Genomic DNA, 19984 nt, shown 5'->3' with positions numbered 1-19984 from the left:
ACCTCTTCTAATCCGAATGACAACTACCGAGCGGGGTGGTCTTATCCTGCTACTAAAAAAAATATATTTTTACCATCACCGAGCTGTGTCATCGGCGCGTTCATTAAAAATGACGCTTCAGTGGCCTGGAAGCCACTGAAATGTGACATGATGATCTCTCATATCAGACTCCAATCGTTTCTGTGGTCAAGTTCTGAATACAGGTGGCATGCACGTATGTTTACACCCTTATATGAACGCTTTACCGAAGAGGTGGTGGCTCAGTAGTCATGGCGCTCGGCTGCTGAACATGGCGTCGCGGGTTCGACTTTCAACTTTATTTCGCATTTTCCCTCTTTTCTTTTACAGATAAAAAACAAGGAAAGGAAGGAGGAATAGGCGGAAAGACAGGGAGGTTAGCCAGTTCTCAGACCGGCTGGGTACCCTGTGTTGGGGAAAGGGAGCAAGGGGAAGAAAGATAGTAGAAAAAAGATGTAGAAAAAAAGTGCAAAGAAGAGCGCGCGCGGCACACACACACACACACACACACACACACACACACACACACACACACACACACACACACACACACACACACACACACACACACACACACACACACACACACACACACACACACACACACACACACACACACAGCACACACACACACACACACACACACCACACACACACACACACACACACACACACACCACACACACACACACACACACACACACACACACACCACACACACACACACACACACACACACCACCACACACACACACACACACACACACACACACACCACACACACACACACCACACACACACACACACACACACACACACACACACACACACACACACACACACACACACACACACACACACACACACACACACACACACACACACACACACACACACACACACACACACACACACACACACACACACACACACACACACCACACACACACACACACACACACACACACACACCACACCCACACACACACACACACACACACACACACACACACACACACACACACACACACACACACACACACACCCACACACAAAACACACCACACACACACACACACACACACACACACAACACACACACACACACACACACACACACACACACACACACACCACAACACACACACCACACACACACACACACACAACACCACACACACACACCACACACAACACACCACACACACACACACACACACACACACACACACCACACACACACACACACACACACCACACACACACACACACACACACGCAAAAAAACAAACAAAAAAAAACGGAGAATACGGCACTACTTAAAGTCTGTCTCTGAGACCAGTTCTCCGCAAGTAGCGTAGCAACGCTTTCAAACCCTTCTGTGCTTAGGACGGTCTCGGCCAGTGTCCCAGGACCATTTCCTCTGACAAAGGGCGTTTATCAAGTACATCTAACCCTCTTGAAAGTTCTTTCCTGGGCGCACTGAAGCAGGGACACTCACAGAGAAGGTCGGCGATTGTTTCCTCGCAGCTACAGTTGTCGCATGTAGGGCTGTTGGTCATTCCGACCTGAAAGGAGTAGGCATTTGTGAAGGCGACGCCAAGCCTCAAGCGGCACAGAAGCGTCTCCTCAGCTCCAGATATTCCTGACGGAAGACGGAGCTGTAGATTCGGATCCAAGTTGTGGAGACGAGCGTTGGTAAATTCCATCGAATTCCATTGTGCAAGTGTAAGTTCACGTGCGAGCGAACGAAGTACTGTAGCTGCGTCTGTTCTGGATAGGGGTATAGCAGCACAGTGGAGACCATCATGAGCAGATCGGGTGGCCTCATCTGCATGGTCGTTTCCGTAGATACCGCAATGGCCCGGTATCCACTGATACGCTATGTCGTGGTTTTTCTCTATTGCGTGATGATGAAGTCTTGTGTCAGCGACTTATTGTTCATTCGGTACATGACAAAATGGCGACATAATGCACCGGAGAGCGGCCTTGGAGTCGGAGAAGATTGACCATGCCTGAGACGGTTCTTCCATTAAGAACTCTAGAGCACCACGGAGAGCGGCGAGTTCTGCAGCTGTCGATGATGTAAAATGCGATGTCTTGAATTTTGTGGTGACGGACTTCGCGGGAACAACCAGTGCTCCTGCTGAGCTTGCAGAAGAAACTGAACCACCCGTATAAATATAAAGGCGTCCGCTGTGTTTCTCATGCAGTAACAGTAGTGTGGCTTGTTGTAGGGCGAAATATGAGGACTGCGTTTTCTTTTTGATTCCAGGAATGGTTAGCAGGACATCGATAGGATGTAGGCGCCCTCAACGTAATGGTGGTCTTGCTGCAGGCGTGAAGTTCGATGGAAGCACTGCACGATTCGAAGCAATGATATCGCTGAACGCAGATTGTGGACCTACAAGTGGGAAGTGAGGAGAGGTGGTGTGATGGAATCCGCGCGAAATGCCTGACGCGCATTCTTAAGGCATCGAATATACGTATGTTGTGATTGGGTGATCACGCGTGATGACAACAGTCGCTGCTGAAGATGCACATCTCGGAAGGCCAAGGCATATTCTCAGTGCTTGAGCTTAAATCGACTGGAGGACGTGTACGTTTGTTCTTCGGTTCCTGCCCAGCTCAGGTAAGCTGTAGCGCATGGACCCGAGGAAAAGTGCAGCATATAGTTGAAGTATCGCTCGTACAGATGCACTCCACGATTTTCCCGCAAGAAATCTTAGCAGGTGGGTGATCATGGTGAGTCTCTTTTTTATGTACGCAATATGAGGGCTCCAGGACGGGTCACGATCTATTATTACTCCCAGAAAGCGACGGATCTTCTCGAAGGCTGTATTTCAGCGCTTAGTAAGGACGAGGACAAAGAAGGAGACGTACGGACACACATGCGCTACTCACAACAATGAAGTTTATTGCCTTGACCACGCTGAACAATATAGTGCCATGGAAGTACGTCACCGACCACGTGAGCCACAATGCTCGCGGGGAGCAGGGTGACAAAAACAGGGCGTGCAAACAGCAATGAAAATTTACTTGTACATGCGCAAAAAAGCAAGTTCCTTGTCACTCAACGCTAGGGAAGTCTTACTAATACAAGAGTCACCATGATAGTTTATCTGCTCACTCTCGATTATTAGACGGGTTAGTTCACACTTGCTACTTCCAACTATCTGAGTTTTGTCAAAGAGAGGGATACACCCACAGTTATGGCAATGAATAGCTAGAAAACCATCTGAAGGCGTTTTGTTAACTTTGTAGTTATGCTCCTTGAGCCGTTCATTTACGCAGCGTCCCGTCTGCGTAAATGAACGGACGCTGCGGGACGCGTAAATGAACGGGACGCTGCGTAAATGAACGGCTCAAGGATCATAACTACAAAGTTAACAAAACGCCTTCAGATGGTTTTCTAGCTATTCATTGCCATAACTGTGGGTGTATCCCTCTCTTTGACAAAACTCAGATAGTTGGAAGTAGCAAGTGTGAACTAACCCGTCTAATAATCGAGAGTGAGCAGATAAACTATCATGGTGACTCTTGTATTAGTAAGACTTCCCTAGCGTTGAGTGACAAGGAACTTGCTTTTTTGCGCATGTACAAGTAAATTTTCATTGCTGTTTGCACGCCCTGTTTTTGTCACCCTGCTCCCCGCGAGCATTGTGGCTCACGTGGTCGGTGACGTACTTCCATGGCACTATATTGTTCAGCGTGGTCAAGGCAATAAACTTCATTGTTGTGAGTAGCGCATGTGTGTCCGTACGTCTCTTTCTTTGTCCTCGTCCTTACTAAGCGCTGAAATACAGCCTTCATGATGAACCAACAAGCCCATCTTGCCACTCTGGTCGGATCTTCTCATAACTAATAGCCTGTCGATTGATTTTAATGACGTATGGGCCCATTGCCTTGCACGTGAAGGCAACCAGCGAGCACTTCTCAGATGACAGCTCTAGTCCCCGTCCTTCAAGGTAGCTTGACGTCAGTGTAGCCGCTCTCTGAAGCCTGGCACGTACGTGTAGACGCGTCACCCCTGATGCCCAGATGCAGATGTTATCTGCGTATATCGACAGATGCACGGACCACGGAAGTACATCAACAAGGCCGATGAGCGCAAGGTTTTAAAGAGCGTGGGGCTCAGGACTCCACCTTAAGGCACACCATGACAAGTGCAATGGTGCGTTGTTGTACCATCTTCTTTCTGTACAAAGAAGGTTCTGCCCTTCAAATAACTGTAAATTCATTGGTAGACACGGCCCCCCAATCCAATGTTCCCCGATGTTTCCAGAATAGCTTCATGTGAGACATTGTCGTATGCGCCTTTCACGTCCAAGAACATCGCCGCAGATAATCGCTTTAGGCTTTTTTGTTGCTGTACAGACGAGACAAGGTCAATCACGTTATCTATAGAGGACCGTCCACTCCGAAAGCCGGTTATGCTCTAGTTATGCTCCAGGTGCCACTCCAGGCGAGTCAGTACCGGCCATCCTCTCCATCACCTCTCCAAATCAGCTGGCGAGTGCCATGGGGCGATAGGAGGCCAGACTCACGGGAGATTTTCCTAATTTGAGCAGAGGAAGAGGCGGCTGGACTTCCACGAAGGCGGAACCAATACGTTGCACCACGAGTCGTTGTATACGGTTAGAAGGGCACGCCGATCTGTTTGACCGAGGTTACACAGGGCCATGTAGGTGGCACCGTCAGGTCCACGTGATGAGGAACGTTTGCATGCTGCCAAAGCTGCTTCAAGCTCCTCTACCGAGTACAAAATAGTCCATCCGGGAATCACTTGACATCGGCGCGTTTCCTAGACTACTCGCGGTGAATGCGGACCCATTACCGGCAACCCTCGCGCGGAAGTCTTCTGCTACTTCAATTTCGCGACGACCTTGATAGAGAGCAAGGCACTTGAAGGGGCGATGCTGCTGTGGCAATGCTCGTAGGCCGCGGACAATCCTCCATATTTCTGATAGGGGCTTGTGTGGATCAAGCGACTCGCATAAAGACTTCCATCTTCGAGACTGGAGTGCACTGATTCGACGCTGAACCTTCTTCTGCAGATGTCTTGCCTCCCTCAACTCGTAGATGGATTTAGTGCGCCTATACCGCCGCTCGGCATGACGACGGATTGCTCGGAGCCGCTCCGATTCCGCTTCATATTCGCAAAACTGCGATGAAGGTGTAAACTTATAGACATAAAATCGCATGCGATATTCTACATCGCCTCAACGAAATACCCCGCACCACGATAATTTGGACACCGGGACATGAAGGCGTCAGCGGAAACCATCGTGCACACACGATAGCCCGAGGTCACTGCAACCGGGCACTGCAAGAGATGCCAGAAGACCCAAGTCCAGACACACTACAAACTTACTACGATATACTGCAGCACTACCGCCTTTCGAGAAGAACGATGCCGCCACCCCACCCATCCCTCACCAGAGCTGAAGCCACGACCTGGAGGCAACTCCAGACCAACACCTATCCTCACCTCACGCTCCTTCACGCTATGTACCCCACCCTTTATCAGCCCCTTTGTCCTTTCTGTACAGAGCGAGCTACCCTCTACCACACCACATGGGCATGCCAAAATATCCCCAATAACTCCCCAAATCGAAACGCAACGCACGAGCAGTGGGAGATGGTGCTGACCAGCTCGGCACTGGAGGATCAGCGAAAGCTTATCGCCAGAGCCGAAAGTGCTGCCACCGCCGCTGGGGCCCTGGACTGAAGGCTCCACCCACCACGGAGATCGACGCTTCTCCGTGCGTCATCAAAATAAAGTTTTGTCTCTCTCTCTCTCTATAGACAGCTTTTTGAGTAGCAGATTTGATTATGCCTTCTAAGTTTCCAAGATAACCTTTTTCATTTTCCTGACACGGCTGCTCGGTGAGTGACCTGTTCTTTGACCAGTCGATGCGTGAAGCAACAGTAATCTGCGACTTGCCTAGGCACTTGATTCTTATATAGGATGGAATATGGTCACTTCCATGGGTTTCATTGTCCGCAAACCACTGTACTTTGTTACTTTGGCTGCGTGACACAAACTTTAGGTCGAGGCAGCTGCTATATGTCAGTGCCCGTAAAAACGTAGGACTACCGTCGTTTACACAAAACAGTTCATGGTCTGACGCAAAGGAAAAAAACTAGTCTACCCCGACGATCCATCTTCTGGCTTCGATGAGCGTTGAAATCCACGCCCCAGGTGTCGCTGATATTATAGCGCTTAATCTCGCAGTGTCAAAGTGGCTCGAAGGTGAAATATATACACCTACTATAGCGTGAAAGTGAGGTTATTGCGTTTTACTGTCAGGCACAGATATTGGTTGTTATCATCAGGTGGTACTAGCTGGATGCTCAATATAGGTAAGCTCGCACCTGATATAAACGATGACTTTGCTGTGGTCAGTGCAGGTAGCAGACATGAAAGCTTCATAGCTAGATAATCGTATCGCATTGTGAAGGTGTGGCTCGCAAATGACGATAATCGGAAACGGATTCTTAAATACAAATGGACGAATATCCGAAATGCGGGGTTTTAGGCCACGGGCATTTCATTGGAAAATCGAAGCTTCTTTGACTTCTTTACAGAAGGGCTGCAGAGGAGGAGCCATGGTGCTTCTCCAGACTTGACAGCACCGGGTTTAGAGCATCCAATATTTGAAGTGCACTATGAGCAGCCGGAGTGCGAATGCTAGTTAGGAGCACTCGAAGGGTATTCATGAGGGTTTTTACCATGGCTTTAACTTCTTTATCTTGATTGGTGCTACAGACTCGTTCAGAAGTGGAGCGATGCTGTGGCTCTGCGGCTCTGCTGGCGGGTTTATTGACGGCAGCGCTGGCCACGCGTCAGGTGGGCCAATGAGTTTTGTGTGCTTCTCAGGGGGCTTGTTGCTGGCATTGCTGGGCCCTTGTGGGGGTGGGTGGACAGTCCGTGGGAGAGGCGCATCCCTAGCTTCGACAGCAGGTTTCCTAAAAGGTCTCCGCCGACGAGAGTGCCAACGTCGCACCTTGGTAGCAGCCTCCCTGTGGGTGGAACCGTCTCTGACCATTTCCTTCAAAACTTGCATCTCCTTCTTCATGTTCGGGCAATCCTTTGAAGACACATCGTGAGGGCCGTGACAATTGCCGCACTTGCAATGTTCTGCATGGCAGGCGTCTGTGCTGTGCGACTCTGAGCATCGCGAGCACATGACAGAGTTTGTACAATGAGCGCTGACGTGTCCCATCTTACAGCAGTTCCGGCAATGCAGTGGTCTTGGCACAAACGGCTGCACCGCATGTCGAAAATGTCCAACTTTGACTTGTGGTGGAAGGATGTCTCCTTTGAAAACAAGTTTGACACATCGCGAATTGCCAAGACGAAGGGCTTGCAATATGATCAGATCTTCCGTCACAAGCTTGATAAGAATCGGAAAGTCACTTTCACTGGTGGAAGTGTCGACGTCGCAAATAACACCTGCCGTAGAGTCCTTGCCGTCTGGTATGTAAGAACGTACATTTATGTCCCCCAACACATTGATTTTGCTCAATACATCCAGTGCATTGCGTTGGTAACGTGAATAGCCAGAATGTTCTTGTGACCATTGATACTCACGTCTGTGATTTGTTCCGGGGTGAGGGCCTCAAGAGACACAGAAGGCTTGACGATTAAGCCGGTTGAGACTCTCACCAGCATTAATCGGTACACAAAAAAAAAGAGCGTGGACCGGTGGCTCTCGCGCAATCATGCTATCCTTACTTGCTGCAGGCGAAGACATCAATAGTCTTCTCTTTGCTTTATGCCTTGTCACGGGCACAATGTCACCTTCATCCGAGCTTTCGTCACTGGCCGTAGAATATATCAGCGTGTTCTCGCTGTCGGCGTCGGGTGGCCAGAGCGCTTTCGTGGAGCGGCTGCAGTCGACGTGGAAGGTATGGGCGGAAGCCCCGGTGATTCCACGTCCATTTACGCAGTCACGAGAACGGCGTCTTCTGTAAACACCTAAGAAAAATTTGGAAAATTACAGAGACTGAAACCAGCGTCCTACAGAGAAATGCAAGGGCAAGGAACAAAAAGCTGCACAACGCTGCTTTCTATAGCCATGCGCCGCCCCTGCATTGTGATGGAGGCGGAGAGAGAGAAGAACTTTATTTATTTCCGGCAGATTGCTGGGCTGGGTTCCCACCTAGGAGCCAGCGGAGAGACCGTGTCTCCCGGCAGCTTCCTCGGCCTGCTGGATAGCCCACAGTTGCTGGTCCAGGCCTGAACTGAGCAGCGCAGTCCCCCAACGCGCCCGAAGGCCCTCATTGGAGGCCGCGACCCCAGTACTGCTGATTAATGCTGGACATGCCCATAGGATGTGATCTAGTGTGGCTCTGGTGTTACAATACTGGCATAGATTGGTTGTATATAATTCGGGGTATATATGGTTCATGATGACAGGGTTCGTGTATGTTCGTGTTTGTAGCTGCCGCCATTGAACGGACTGGGCTCTATTGAGCTTGGGGTGAGGTGGTGGATACTCAAGCCTTTGCATTCGATAATGTTGAGTAATGTCACAGAATTTAGTGAGCCGATCGTCCCATTCCCACACCACCGCGGAGGTGTCCGTTCGAGTGGCTGCTTCTTCGAACCCGGCTCGGAACGTGAGACCTCGAACCACGTTGTGCGCCACCTCGTTTGGACTGAACTCCGGCTGATCAAGAGGTGTGTGGGCTGGGATCCAGAGAATTTGTACGCATTTGTCTGCCTCATAAGTTTTGCCTGTATTAAGGATCCGCAATGCCTCAGGGGAGATTCTGCCGTTGGCGTAGTTTCGCACGGCCGTTTGAGAGTCGCTGATGATGTACGAGGCATTGGTGTGAGCTATCGCCAGCGCGATAGCCACTTCCTCCGCCGTTTCTACGTGTCTTGTGGCGATTGATGCGCTTGCTTTGCATTGATGTGTGTGGTCTACGACCGCAGCTACGAAGCGGTGACGGTCCCGATAGCGTGCTGCATCGACAAAGACCGCTTCCTCGTTGTGACCAAAAATCTTAGTCATAGCTTTGGCTCTACTGACGCGTCTGCCCTCGTTGTGTTCGGGGTGCATGTTCTTGGGTATCGGTGGAACTGTGAGTTTAGTTCGGATATCGCGTGGTATGTCATGTTTGTCGCCGTGTTGGGTGTGGTAAGAGATGCCGAGATTCTCGAGTATCTGGCGGCCTGACTTAGTCCTGGCCAATCGCTCGTATTGTGATATTTGTTGCGCCTCGATAAGCTCCTCGAGGGTATTGTGTAATCCCAGTTTAAGGAGGAGGTCTGTGCTGGCGTGTTGCGGCAATCCTAGTGCTTGTTTATGTATTCGCCTAATGAGGCTGTTGAGTTTTGCTTTTTCTGCGACGAACCATCGGTGATAGGCTGCCGCATACGTGATCTGGCTGAGTACGAATGATTGGATGAGGCGGAGGATGCTAGACTCTTTCATGCCTTTGTGTTTATTGCTGATGCGTTTAATAAGGCGCATCGTGTTCGATACTTTTGCGTCAATGTTGCGAACTGTCTCGCCGTTTGTGCCCTTACTCTCGATTATCAGTCCTAACACCTTAATTTTATCCACGGTTGGTATGATGTGACCGTCGCTTGTCGTGAGTGTTATATCGGCGTGTGTCTGTGCTTGGTGATGTTTGGGTGGTCGGCCCTTGAGTGTAGGGCGATATAGCAGTAGCTCGGATTTCTCCGCCGAACAGGATAGTCCTGTCCCTTGCAGATACCGTTCTACTGTGTCAATAGCCTCCTGTAATATTTGTTCTATGGATCCATCACTGCCCTCGCATACCCAGAGGGTGATATCGTCGGCATAAAGAGTATGATGGAGTCCGGGGATTGTCTGAAGTTGTGACGGAAGGCCTAGGAGGGCGAGGTTGAACAGCATCGGAGATATCACGGAACCCTGCGGGGTGCCCACGCTTCCCATGGTTATCTCGGACGATGTGAGCGCTCCTACGGTGATGGTGGCTGTTCTGTCCGTTAGAAATGCTCTGATATAATTGTACGTGCGAAGGCCCAAGTTTAGGGTATTGATCTGATTTAGGATGGTGCTGTGTGTGACGTTATCAAAGGCCTTCTTAAGATCTAGGCCGAGAATGGCCTTAGTGGAGTGGCCTGTGCAGTCTATGATGTGGTGTTTCAGCTGCAGCATGGTATCCTGGGTCGAGAGATGCCTACGGAAGCCGATCATGGTGTATGGAAATAGGTCATTGTCCTCTAGGTAATTTGTTAGTCTATCCAGGAACATGTGCTCCATCAATTTGCCCATGCACGACGTTAAGGAGATGGGCCTAAGATTGTTAGTATTTAGTGGTTTGCCCGGTTTAGGAATGAGGATCACCTGGGCCTTTTTCCACTGCGGGGGCAAGCTGCCGGTGGTCCAGCATTGGTTAATGTATTCTGTGAGTTGCGTGATTGACTCGTCGTCAAGATTACGTAGTGTCCTGTAGGTAATGGTGTCGGGACCTGGGGCAGATTTGGAGTTAAGTTTGTGCAGGGTGGCGCGGATATCCGCCTCGGTGAATTCCTCGTCTAGGGTGGTGTTGGACTGGCCTGCGTAGTCTGGGTGCTGCTGAGGAGGAACCTGAGAGATGTATTTGAGCTCTACCTCCCTAAGGAATTCCTCCTCTGTGCCCTTGTACGCGTGTATGAGTTTGTTGATGGTTTGTCGGTGGGCAGATTTGTTGTCTTCTGGGTCGAGTAGGAATCTGAGAAAACGCCACGTTTTACCTAAACTTAATTGCCCGTCCATTGCATTGCAGGTTTCGTCCCAATGTTGTCGGCATAGCTGTGTTGCATACATCTCTATTTCCTTATTGAGGAGCGCTATGCGTTTCCTGAGGTTTCTGTTGTGTTTCTGTGTCTCCCATCTCTTTTTGAGCGATTGTTTTGCCTCCCACATGTGGAGGAGCCGGCTGTCGATCTCTTCGAGTTGTGCCTCAGGAGCTACAATGTGTGTGGCGTTGTTAACATCCTGTTTAAGAGTGTCAGTCCAGTGTTCTATGTCGTCGATGGGTTGGACCTGGTTCTCGCGTGATTTGCGGAACTCAGTCCAATCCACTAGCTTGAGCTGTTTTCCCGTGGGTTTACGTGGGCCGCCCTGAACGTGTATCGCGATGATGTAGTGGTCGCTTCCTAGGTCCTCTAATGTGTTCTGCCAGGTGGCTGCGGATGTGTTTCTAGTGAACGTTAAATCGGGTGTTGAGTCTTTACTGGAGCTAGTGCCCGCGCGGGTGGGTGTGCTAGGATTGGTGATGAGAGTTAAGCCCTCCTGCTGCGAGTCGAACCACAGGTCTCTGCCTTTGGGAAACACGTAAGAGTATCCCCAGGCAGTATATGGTGCGTTGAAGTCTCCTCCGATTATGATGGGATTTCTGTCAGCGATGTTGAGGGCGCGTTTAAAGAGCGTGAGAAATCTCTGCTTCTTGTGTTTGGGGCTGCTGTATATGTTGAGTATGAAGAGACTTTCGTGTGTCTTGCGTTGCGGAATGAGTTCAATAAAGATATTGTCTATATTGGTAATTTTGGTGTCGTGTTGCTTGACTGTAATGTTTCGTCTAACTAATGTGGTAAGGGCGGTCGTCTCCCCTTCGGCGTAGCCGATCGAGCGATAGCCTGCCAATTTAGCGAGACCATGGGTCTCTTGTAATAGAATGATATCGGGTTTATCTTTTTGCCTAAGGTATTGGTGTAAAATCGCTTTCTTGTTTGCGTAGCTTCTACAATTCCATTGCCAAATCGTGTAGGTAGGATTTCTAGCTATGATTGGGTGCGGGGGGGACAAATGTCGCCGGCTGTATCAAGCTGAAGGGCGACGAGGTAGGTTGCTGCACACTTGCCATGGGTTCCAGGCCGCTAGGTGGCGAAGGAGTAATCAACGCCTCCACTGCGAGGAGTCGCTGTTGAAGTTGTTCATTTTGTTGTTGTGTAATTTTGGCTATACTGTCTACACGTTCAGTAAGGGCTGAGATCAGTCGGGATGAGTTACTCATCCACTCGTTTAATTCTTTTATGGATTGCTGAAATTCCGTTACGACATTAGTCTCGGTTGGTGCGCGTTTGGGTTTGTCTTCATTGGCCTGGGTTTCGGCTTTACGTTTGGGTGGTGGGGGTGTAGTCCCTTCCTCCATTTGGTCTGTGGGTGTAACAGCTAAGGATGGTGATGCTACGGATGTAACTTGTTCCGTTTGTTTATAGCGGCATAATTCCTCTTTGAGGGTCCTGTTTTCCTCGCCTAAAGCTGTAATTTTCTGGTTGCAATGAGCTAACATCTGTTTTAGCTGCACTATTTCGGCCTCTAACTTATTCCATTTCCCTTGGGACGCGGCCTCCTCGGACCCCGAGCGCGCCCCCTTGACTGCGTCTGCCCAGCTCACCTTGAAGGGTCCAGCAGGTACAGGCGTGCGGCTCCGGGTTCTTGACCGAGACGGGGATCGGGTGCGGGACCTCGACGGGCGTCTTCCACCGGATCGGTTGCGGGACCTCGACCGGCCTCTTCCTCCGGGTTTCTGGGAGGGAGTAGGGTCCCGTTGCTCTAGGTTGGTGTTGACGAGCGTTGTCTTTGTCGGGTAGTCTTCTTCTTGTTGCCTCTCCCATTGGCGGCGTTTCACCAGGTACGGCGTCTTGTAGCGTGCCCTGCACGCCTTGTCGGCCGTCGGGTGGTTGCCGCCGCAGAGCTGGCACTTGGGCTTGCATTGGTGATCTTGCGCAGGGTTGGCTGCTCCGCAACCGCGACACAGGCGGTCGTTCGGGTTTGGGCATACGTCTGCGCGATGCCCCAGGCGACCGCACTGATAGCACGTGTCTATCTGCTTGCGGTAGAGGGAGCACGGCAGCAGAGCTCCGCCGTAACGGACGTACGTTGGTACTCGGAGGCCGGTGAACAGGACGATCACCGTCATTGTGTTACTGAGACGTTTTGCAGCGATGGCCGTTGGATTCCTTGGCGTAATGACATTAGCTGTGATATCCCGGGCGGTGTCTTCCAGCGGGATACCGCGGATTACTCCTTTGGACGTACAGTCGGGCGCTGCTTCGTAGGCGCTGGTCTCGAACGCTTGGTTGCCGATCTTGATGCGTGAGATCTTCTGGTATTTGTCAGCATGTGCCTCGATGGGTGTGCTCACTACGATGATGTTCTGTTGACAATTGGTACAGATGGTGTCCTCGTCTTGGTCTTCTCTTGGGATTTCGGCGGCGTGGTAAATACTGGTTGCCAGTCTGGCGGCCCCATGGTCGGCGACTCGGAGGCCGCCTCTTGGTCGAATGATGATCTTATAATCGCCTCGGGGTAGTTGAGGCATGCGGCTTGATCTTGCTATTTGTCGAAGGCGTTCCTCACGTTGTTTCTTGCTGCTATTGCCTCGTTTGGGCTCTGCGCCCTGGTCCAGCGGTTTCTCGCGGGATAATTTCCTTGATCCTACGGTTCTCCATCCTGCGCTTTCTTCAAATTCTTTGCGGGAAACGAGCTCTCCATCCACAGAGACCTCCATTCTTGTCATTAAGTCGGGCATATTGAACGCGCCGACTGCCGTTCCTTGGTCTCCGCCAGCGGCGGCGGCGGCCAGCAGGTGTTAGGCCTAGCTCTCCCGCCGGTGTTTCTGACTTGAAAACGGCCGTAAAGTTGTAAAAAATCGAGCCCCCACCTTGAACTTGGTGTCGAGTGATTCCTGGTGACGAGCTGAATCTGTGGATATGAAATTCTTGTGGGTATCGAGTGATTTCCGCTGCAAAAACATTCGTTGAAACCGGAGCCGACACGACGCGCGTCCGCTCACTCCAACGTCTTTTTCTTCCTCCATGGAGGCGGAAAGTAAAAACATTTGTGTACTCGGCATTGGGTGCACGTCAAGGAAACGCTGGCAATCAAAATTAATCCGAAGCCCTCAACTACCGCGTTTCTCATAGCTGCTGTCTAACCTTGAGACGTTAAAGCCAACCAATTATCAATCAATCAATCAATCAATCAATCAATCAATCAATCAATCAATCAATCAGTCAATGTATTTGTAGAGTCCTTTATATATATAAGGTCTGAACGCACATGTAGCCCTATTGTGAATTCCATGGTTTCCAATTGACTCGGCGAACCTGAAATCGTAAAGCCTTTCGAAGTGTTTCACTATCGAGTGTCAAACGATAACTACGCCGGCTTCCCGTCAAAGTCTAATTCTTCGAAGTCTGTGCGTTGGACAGTAGACCTCATGCAAAGGGCCGACGACGGGTCAGAACGGGCCAGCTGCTACTGAGGTTACCGGCTCCGTCTGCTTAGTCACGGCTACCAAGTTGTAGCAAAGTTAGCGAGCACTGTGACGATAAAGCCCAAACCGCATGAGAGCGATTTTGTGCGCGACGGCGACGCGCGACTGCTTCGAGCGACGAAACGGGCCGTCGCGCGAACAGATCGCTCGGTCTTTTCGCTCGATCGCTCGGCAATCTATAATTCGTCGCTCGTCGCCCGGAAGTACTATGAGCGACTAGCCAATAGCGCGAAGCCGGAACTGGATACACATCAGTCAAGCACTATCTATTGCCGCACGGAACGAGCAAACGACTAGATTTTGATACGTGCAAGAATAATAACCTAGTGCAAGACCTTTAGAAATATCTATGCTGCTCTTTACACTAAAACACATCAACTTAAATTAATAAAGCAAGCGTCACGCCAGTTTCGGCGAGTATTTGATGCCCTCATACCGGCAGCACCGGGGAGACGTCGCACAAAGTCGTCGCTCGCATGCGGTACGACTTGTAGGCGACGAGCGACCGCGACAGCCATCTTCATTGCGTCGCCTGTCGCTGTCGCGCGCAAAATCGCGTGCATGCGGTTTATACTTAACGGTGGCGCGGCGTTTCATTGTTGGTTGTCTTAGATCGCTTCCTGAAACACCTGTCACAGTGGCCCATAATAAGGCTAGGAGGATGAGAGAGGCTAGTACGGGAATTTACACTATTCTGAATTTTCACTCGTTCCGCTCACAAGACTGCACCGAATAATTTACTACTGCGCATGGAAGCAATTTTGGGATTTCACAAAGGTTGTCAGCTGTCAGAAGCCACTACAGAAGTGAAAACTTAAATAGAAACTCAAAGTAGGGGTGCTAATCTGGACATTGCTAAATTCTGCCATATCGTTGAATCCACCATCTTGTCAGCTGTGATTGGCTCTAATCTAGGGCGGCTACAGCCTCTCCGATTGGCTCAAAATGCCGCCATTGCAGAAACAGACAATGTGGCAGAATTTGACAGTGATGGTGTTAAGTAAAGAACCGATGAGAGCTGGCTGCTACGAAGAAATGCTTGGCGTCAGAGCCCGTAAAAATTTGTTTTCGAAGCAATACCGGATCGTGCTTTCTGAAACCAACGCCGGGGTTGGCCGCCTCCGAGACATCAGGCGTGGGTTGACGTTCGCACTTGTTTTACGGTGGCGATGATGAAATAGTGTTCTTTTTTTTTTTTCGTTGGCTGAAACAAAGGCTTGGCTGGAGAGAGAGAAAGACGTTTATTAAATCATAAAAAATAGAAAACTGTACTTGTATGAAAAGGCAACCCCAGTGGTCTTTCCGGTGAGGTGCCTAGATTAGGGTAATGGCTGGAGAGTTAAGAAAAATTAGGGTGCCTTCAGAGCTGTCCCATAGGAGATGCGTGTCATTTGCGAGGGGCTCGAGTGGGCACGAGTAATAGTCAGTCCATGGTCCGGATGGCATGCTTATTCTCTGTCTTTAGGAGATATCGCATTTAGCGCTCGTTGATTGTCTAAGCCGTAGAGCACGGATGCAAGAAAGGGACGACATACCACATTTTTGCCGTCACCGAGCAGTGTCATCAGCGAGTTCGTTAAAAATGACGTCTCAGTAGCCTGAAAGCCACTGAAAAGTGACATGATGATCTTTCGAGTGCCTTGGCTGAATGTCCGCAGTTCCAGTGAATAAGCGCCGTGATGCATGCTACGCCGCGCTAAAACAAAGATATATAGCTCCCAAAGTTATTGATTGAAAATACGGCTCAATGGGATTTTATTTTGGGCGCTGTAGTGTTCCTCTGTGCTGTCTAACCCTGCAATGTTTTCTCATTTGAGCCGCCTAAACAAGGTTATCGATAATGACGTACTACAAGAGGAGACTCCTTTTCCTCTTTCCACGTTCAGTGCCTTCTAAAAGTATCTTTAAACTTCCGAGTCTGTTCCGCGAGAGTTTACAATGACATTTTGCAAAGCTACGTGTGTACTCATGGTGTTGTTGCTGAATCGTTCTGTAGAAGTTAGCAAACTTGTATCCTCAATTGGGCATCTTTGTGGGAAAAGGATGGGGGATAAAAGTGGTTTTTCAGCAAGTGGATAATAGCCCACGTCGATGCCATCGTCCACAACGGGGCGCTTGCCTACATCCTGAGCACAGCGTGCCTCTGCGTGATTGTGCAGCCAGAGCCTGTTAAAACGTCTCTTAGAATTTTCTATTGCTTTTGAGCAGAGCGGGAAGTTAACTAGATGATAAATAGCATCCAGTGGCTCTAATTTTTGGCAGCTATCATCTAATTAACTCTGCTACAACTTCAAATTACTTTCAGGCAGAACGGGGAGTTATATAGATGATAACTTGCCTCCAGTGACTCTAATTTTGGGCATTACCCTTTCTCCAACGCATAGTAGCTAGCTAGAGGAAAGAACCTCAGGCCGAACTCCCTGTATTTCGTGTCATTAAACTTTTTTCTCTCTCTGTATATTTGGGCACTAGTTGGTTATTTATGCCATTCTCATCACGACATGCTTGTCCGCAGAGCACTAGCATGTTTGGTTCGGCCTTCCGAAGTAACGCCACGGATTGCGAGGAATGTTATTGTGGAAATTATCGCACTCATGTTCATAACGGGCGGTTACTGGCATGCATGCTCCGACATCTTGGTGGTGTAAAGTTTGACTCGAATGAACTCCGAGAACATTTATGAATGTTTTCGCTCAAATGAAAGTTTATTGAAGTGCAATGCAAATTGGGCGTTGATCCCTGAAGGCTCGAGGTCTGAACAGCTCATTCAAGTGAATCAAACGGTATTTCAATGTACGCATTAGCATTATTGCTTAACACATCTCAATATTTAACCTATAATAGACCGGAATTTGCAGCGCTTCTAGGGGGCAGCCATCTTTTTCCCGGGGACTGCAGGAACTGGCAGAAAGAACGAAAACACAGCCGTCAAAATGCTCAGCCTGTTCTTATCGCTTGCTTGACGCCAGTGTCCGCTCGCCATGGCTTTGTCGTCAGCTGCTCCGTTATCAACTTGGTAGCCCAGCGCCGACTGCACAGACAGCTGGTGACTGGAGTCGAGAATAAATGCGCTTGCTCATTACGGGTGGGAGAGAGTAATAGATTTCAGCCACGTACTCGTAAAAAGCCTCTTGCACTATAAATGTACATAAGAGAAAATTTCAGCCAATCCCGATGCTGGACATATTTTTCGCGAAGGCTGCCGGCCATTTACAAAGATCACTTACGAACGAGAAGTTTTGTAAATTCGGCCCCTGGTCTATTATGGGGGATACTCGATCAAGCCTCCACCCGAGCAAGCTAGTATAAAATTTTAATTGCTAAACACACATTTATGCACAATCCCGTGACTTCCTTCTGCCAGTAAACTCAACATTTCTTTAGCCTTCTGTGTTTTAATGTGAAGCATTCTTTGGCGAGTACTCCAACAAAATCTGTCCGTAACGCGAAAAGTGTCACAATCTCTATCTGCAAAATAAAAGCATAATTGGCGAAGTTAAGACATTTAATCGTTATAATGGCGTAAATATAGATAATTTGCAGCTTTAGAATGGATAAAGAAGGAATGGAAAAGGAAAAAAAAATAACATAAAAAATTAAAAATAACCGCTCTCATCATGCCCCCTTGAAAGCTTACTTTCTCGCATTACTGATGTGCATGCAAAGAAGCCTGCTCTGGGATTGCGGAGTATAAAAAATGATGGTACAGCTGATTGGTAGATGTGATCATAGTGTAATGGTAGATGATGGGTAGCTTTAACAAAAAGAAAAAAAAGAAGAAAAAAAAACAAAAACAATTGGTTGCGTCCCCGCGTCAAGGTAGTAACAAAAAAAAATGAAAATAAAAAAAGGTAAATAAAAAAAGTTGTGGTGTCGAAAAAAAAAAAAAAAACGGTTGTGACGGCTTTTCGGCTCAGTTGATACGATATATCTGCAATATAAATGCATAAATTGTCAAGTTAACACATGTAATCTTTATATTAGTGTAATAATAGATGATGGAAAAGTGAAGCGCAGTCGAGGGCGGCAGAAAACTAGGTGGGGTGATGAAGTTAGGAAATTTGCAGGTGCAAGTTGGAATCATCTAGCGCAAGACAGAGGTAATTGGAGATCGATCGCAGGGACAGGCCTTCGTCCTGCAGTGGACATACATATAGGCTGATGATGATGATGATGATGAATAGATGATCGGTAGCGATGGGTAGATATCCATAACCTTGCTAAATAAGTAAGCAAAAGCGAAGTAGCAGCCGAGCCAAAGAATGTTTACGCATTAGTAGGCAATTCTTAGAATTTCTGGAGCATTTCTTGGCATGGTATTGGCTAGCGTTCGTGATGTTACACTGGCACACCTATGGCTGTTCATCCGAAGTCTCTGGATTTGACGAAACAATCGCACACCTCGTCTGCGAACGCCCACGTTTTTGCAACCAATGACAATCGTCGGCCACCGCCGTCGACGACTTGTACCTATACCAGAACGTATAACTTACTCAGGGTCTTGGCCTGGACTAAATCTAGAATGAGTGGTTTAAAAGCACTGCTGCGTTCTATAAGTTTGCCAAGCTGATTACCTGGCAGACTTCGGCCGTACTTTACACCTCCTTGCGTCTGCGCCCACATTGTTTCATTCATTCGAGTTTCCGCACATCTTTCAATATTTGCGTGCAGGGTCATTCACATTTAGGGAAGGGAACACACATTAGTATTTGATCACTCATAGCAACTTAAGGTTGCCATGAAATACAGGAGGTTAGTTCTGCAGTATTAGTATCCGCACCAAGCGTCTTATAAAGCAGATCTTCCCGACGAAGAAGTGGTACTGATGTTTTAGTGGCTTGAATCCTAATGTTTCCCCAAAGAGTGGACGACCCTGTATCATTCTCCCTACCCCCTCCCTATGGCCATGCAGCCACCCATTACTCTCCCATTCTGACTCTTGTTTCCTGCCAATGCGTGCTTGAAACAAACAATTACCTTTTTTCTGTCGTTTCTTATTATTTTTAATAACGTATTTTTTAAAATTAAATTATAACGTAATTATTTTAATAATTGGACTCAACATTTTGGTGGCCCGTTGAGACGGCGCTCCTGATCATTGCTCCTTGATCACCCAAGCAACAGCTGTCGCACCTGCCGATTGTTTATGCACAGCTATAATTTGAGGATTGAATTGAATTGAATTTGAATTTGACTTCTATTATAAACGAAGGGAGGATGCATTACCCTGAGCCGCCCTGAGCATACGTGGACGATCCGGGCGTGTTTGACCGACGCATCGCGACGGCGCGAGCGAATCGCAGAACTGGATGCGCAAATGTGCAGCACAGAAGGCACACCAAGCGGCTTGATCACTTTTTGATTGCACGCTAGGGGCAGCCAGCGGCACGAATCCATGCTCGAAGTAGCGACGTCAAGTACCGTTTCGCTGGCTTCAGACACTGCCGCAAGCGGGCAACGCTTGCGGCAGTGTCTGGAGTGTCAAAATCAAGCCGGCAACGCTCGCGGCAGTGTCAAAATCAGCTTGGCAACGCACACGGGCGAGCTATCGCAAGCTCGAGCCGCGACGGCTCTCAGCGACGTGGCGCCCCAGTTGCAGAGCCGTTCGCTCCCTTACCACCGAGCGATTTGGTGGCAGGCAGCCGGAAATTGCGCCAAAACGAGGTGTGGCGCGGCAGCTCCAGGCGATAACGGT

Source organism: Dermacentor silvarum, chromosome 1, assembly GCF_013339745.2.
Source record: "Dermacentor silvarum isolate Dsil-2018 chromosome 1, BIME_Dsil_1.4, whole genome shotgun sequence".
In the NCBI taxonomy this organism is placed as follows: domain Eukaryota; kingdom Metazoa; phylum Arthropoda; class Arachnida; order Ixodida; family Ixodidae; genus Dermacentor; species Dermacentor silvarum.
The sequence above is the reverse complement of the archived record's forward strand: the minus strand, read 5'-3'. Positions refer to the sequence as shown.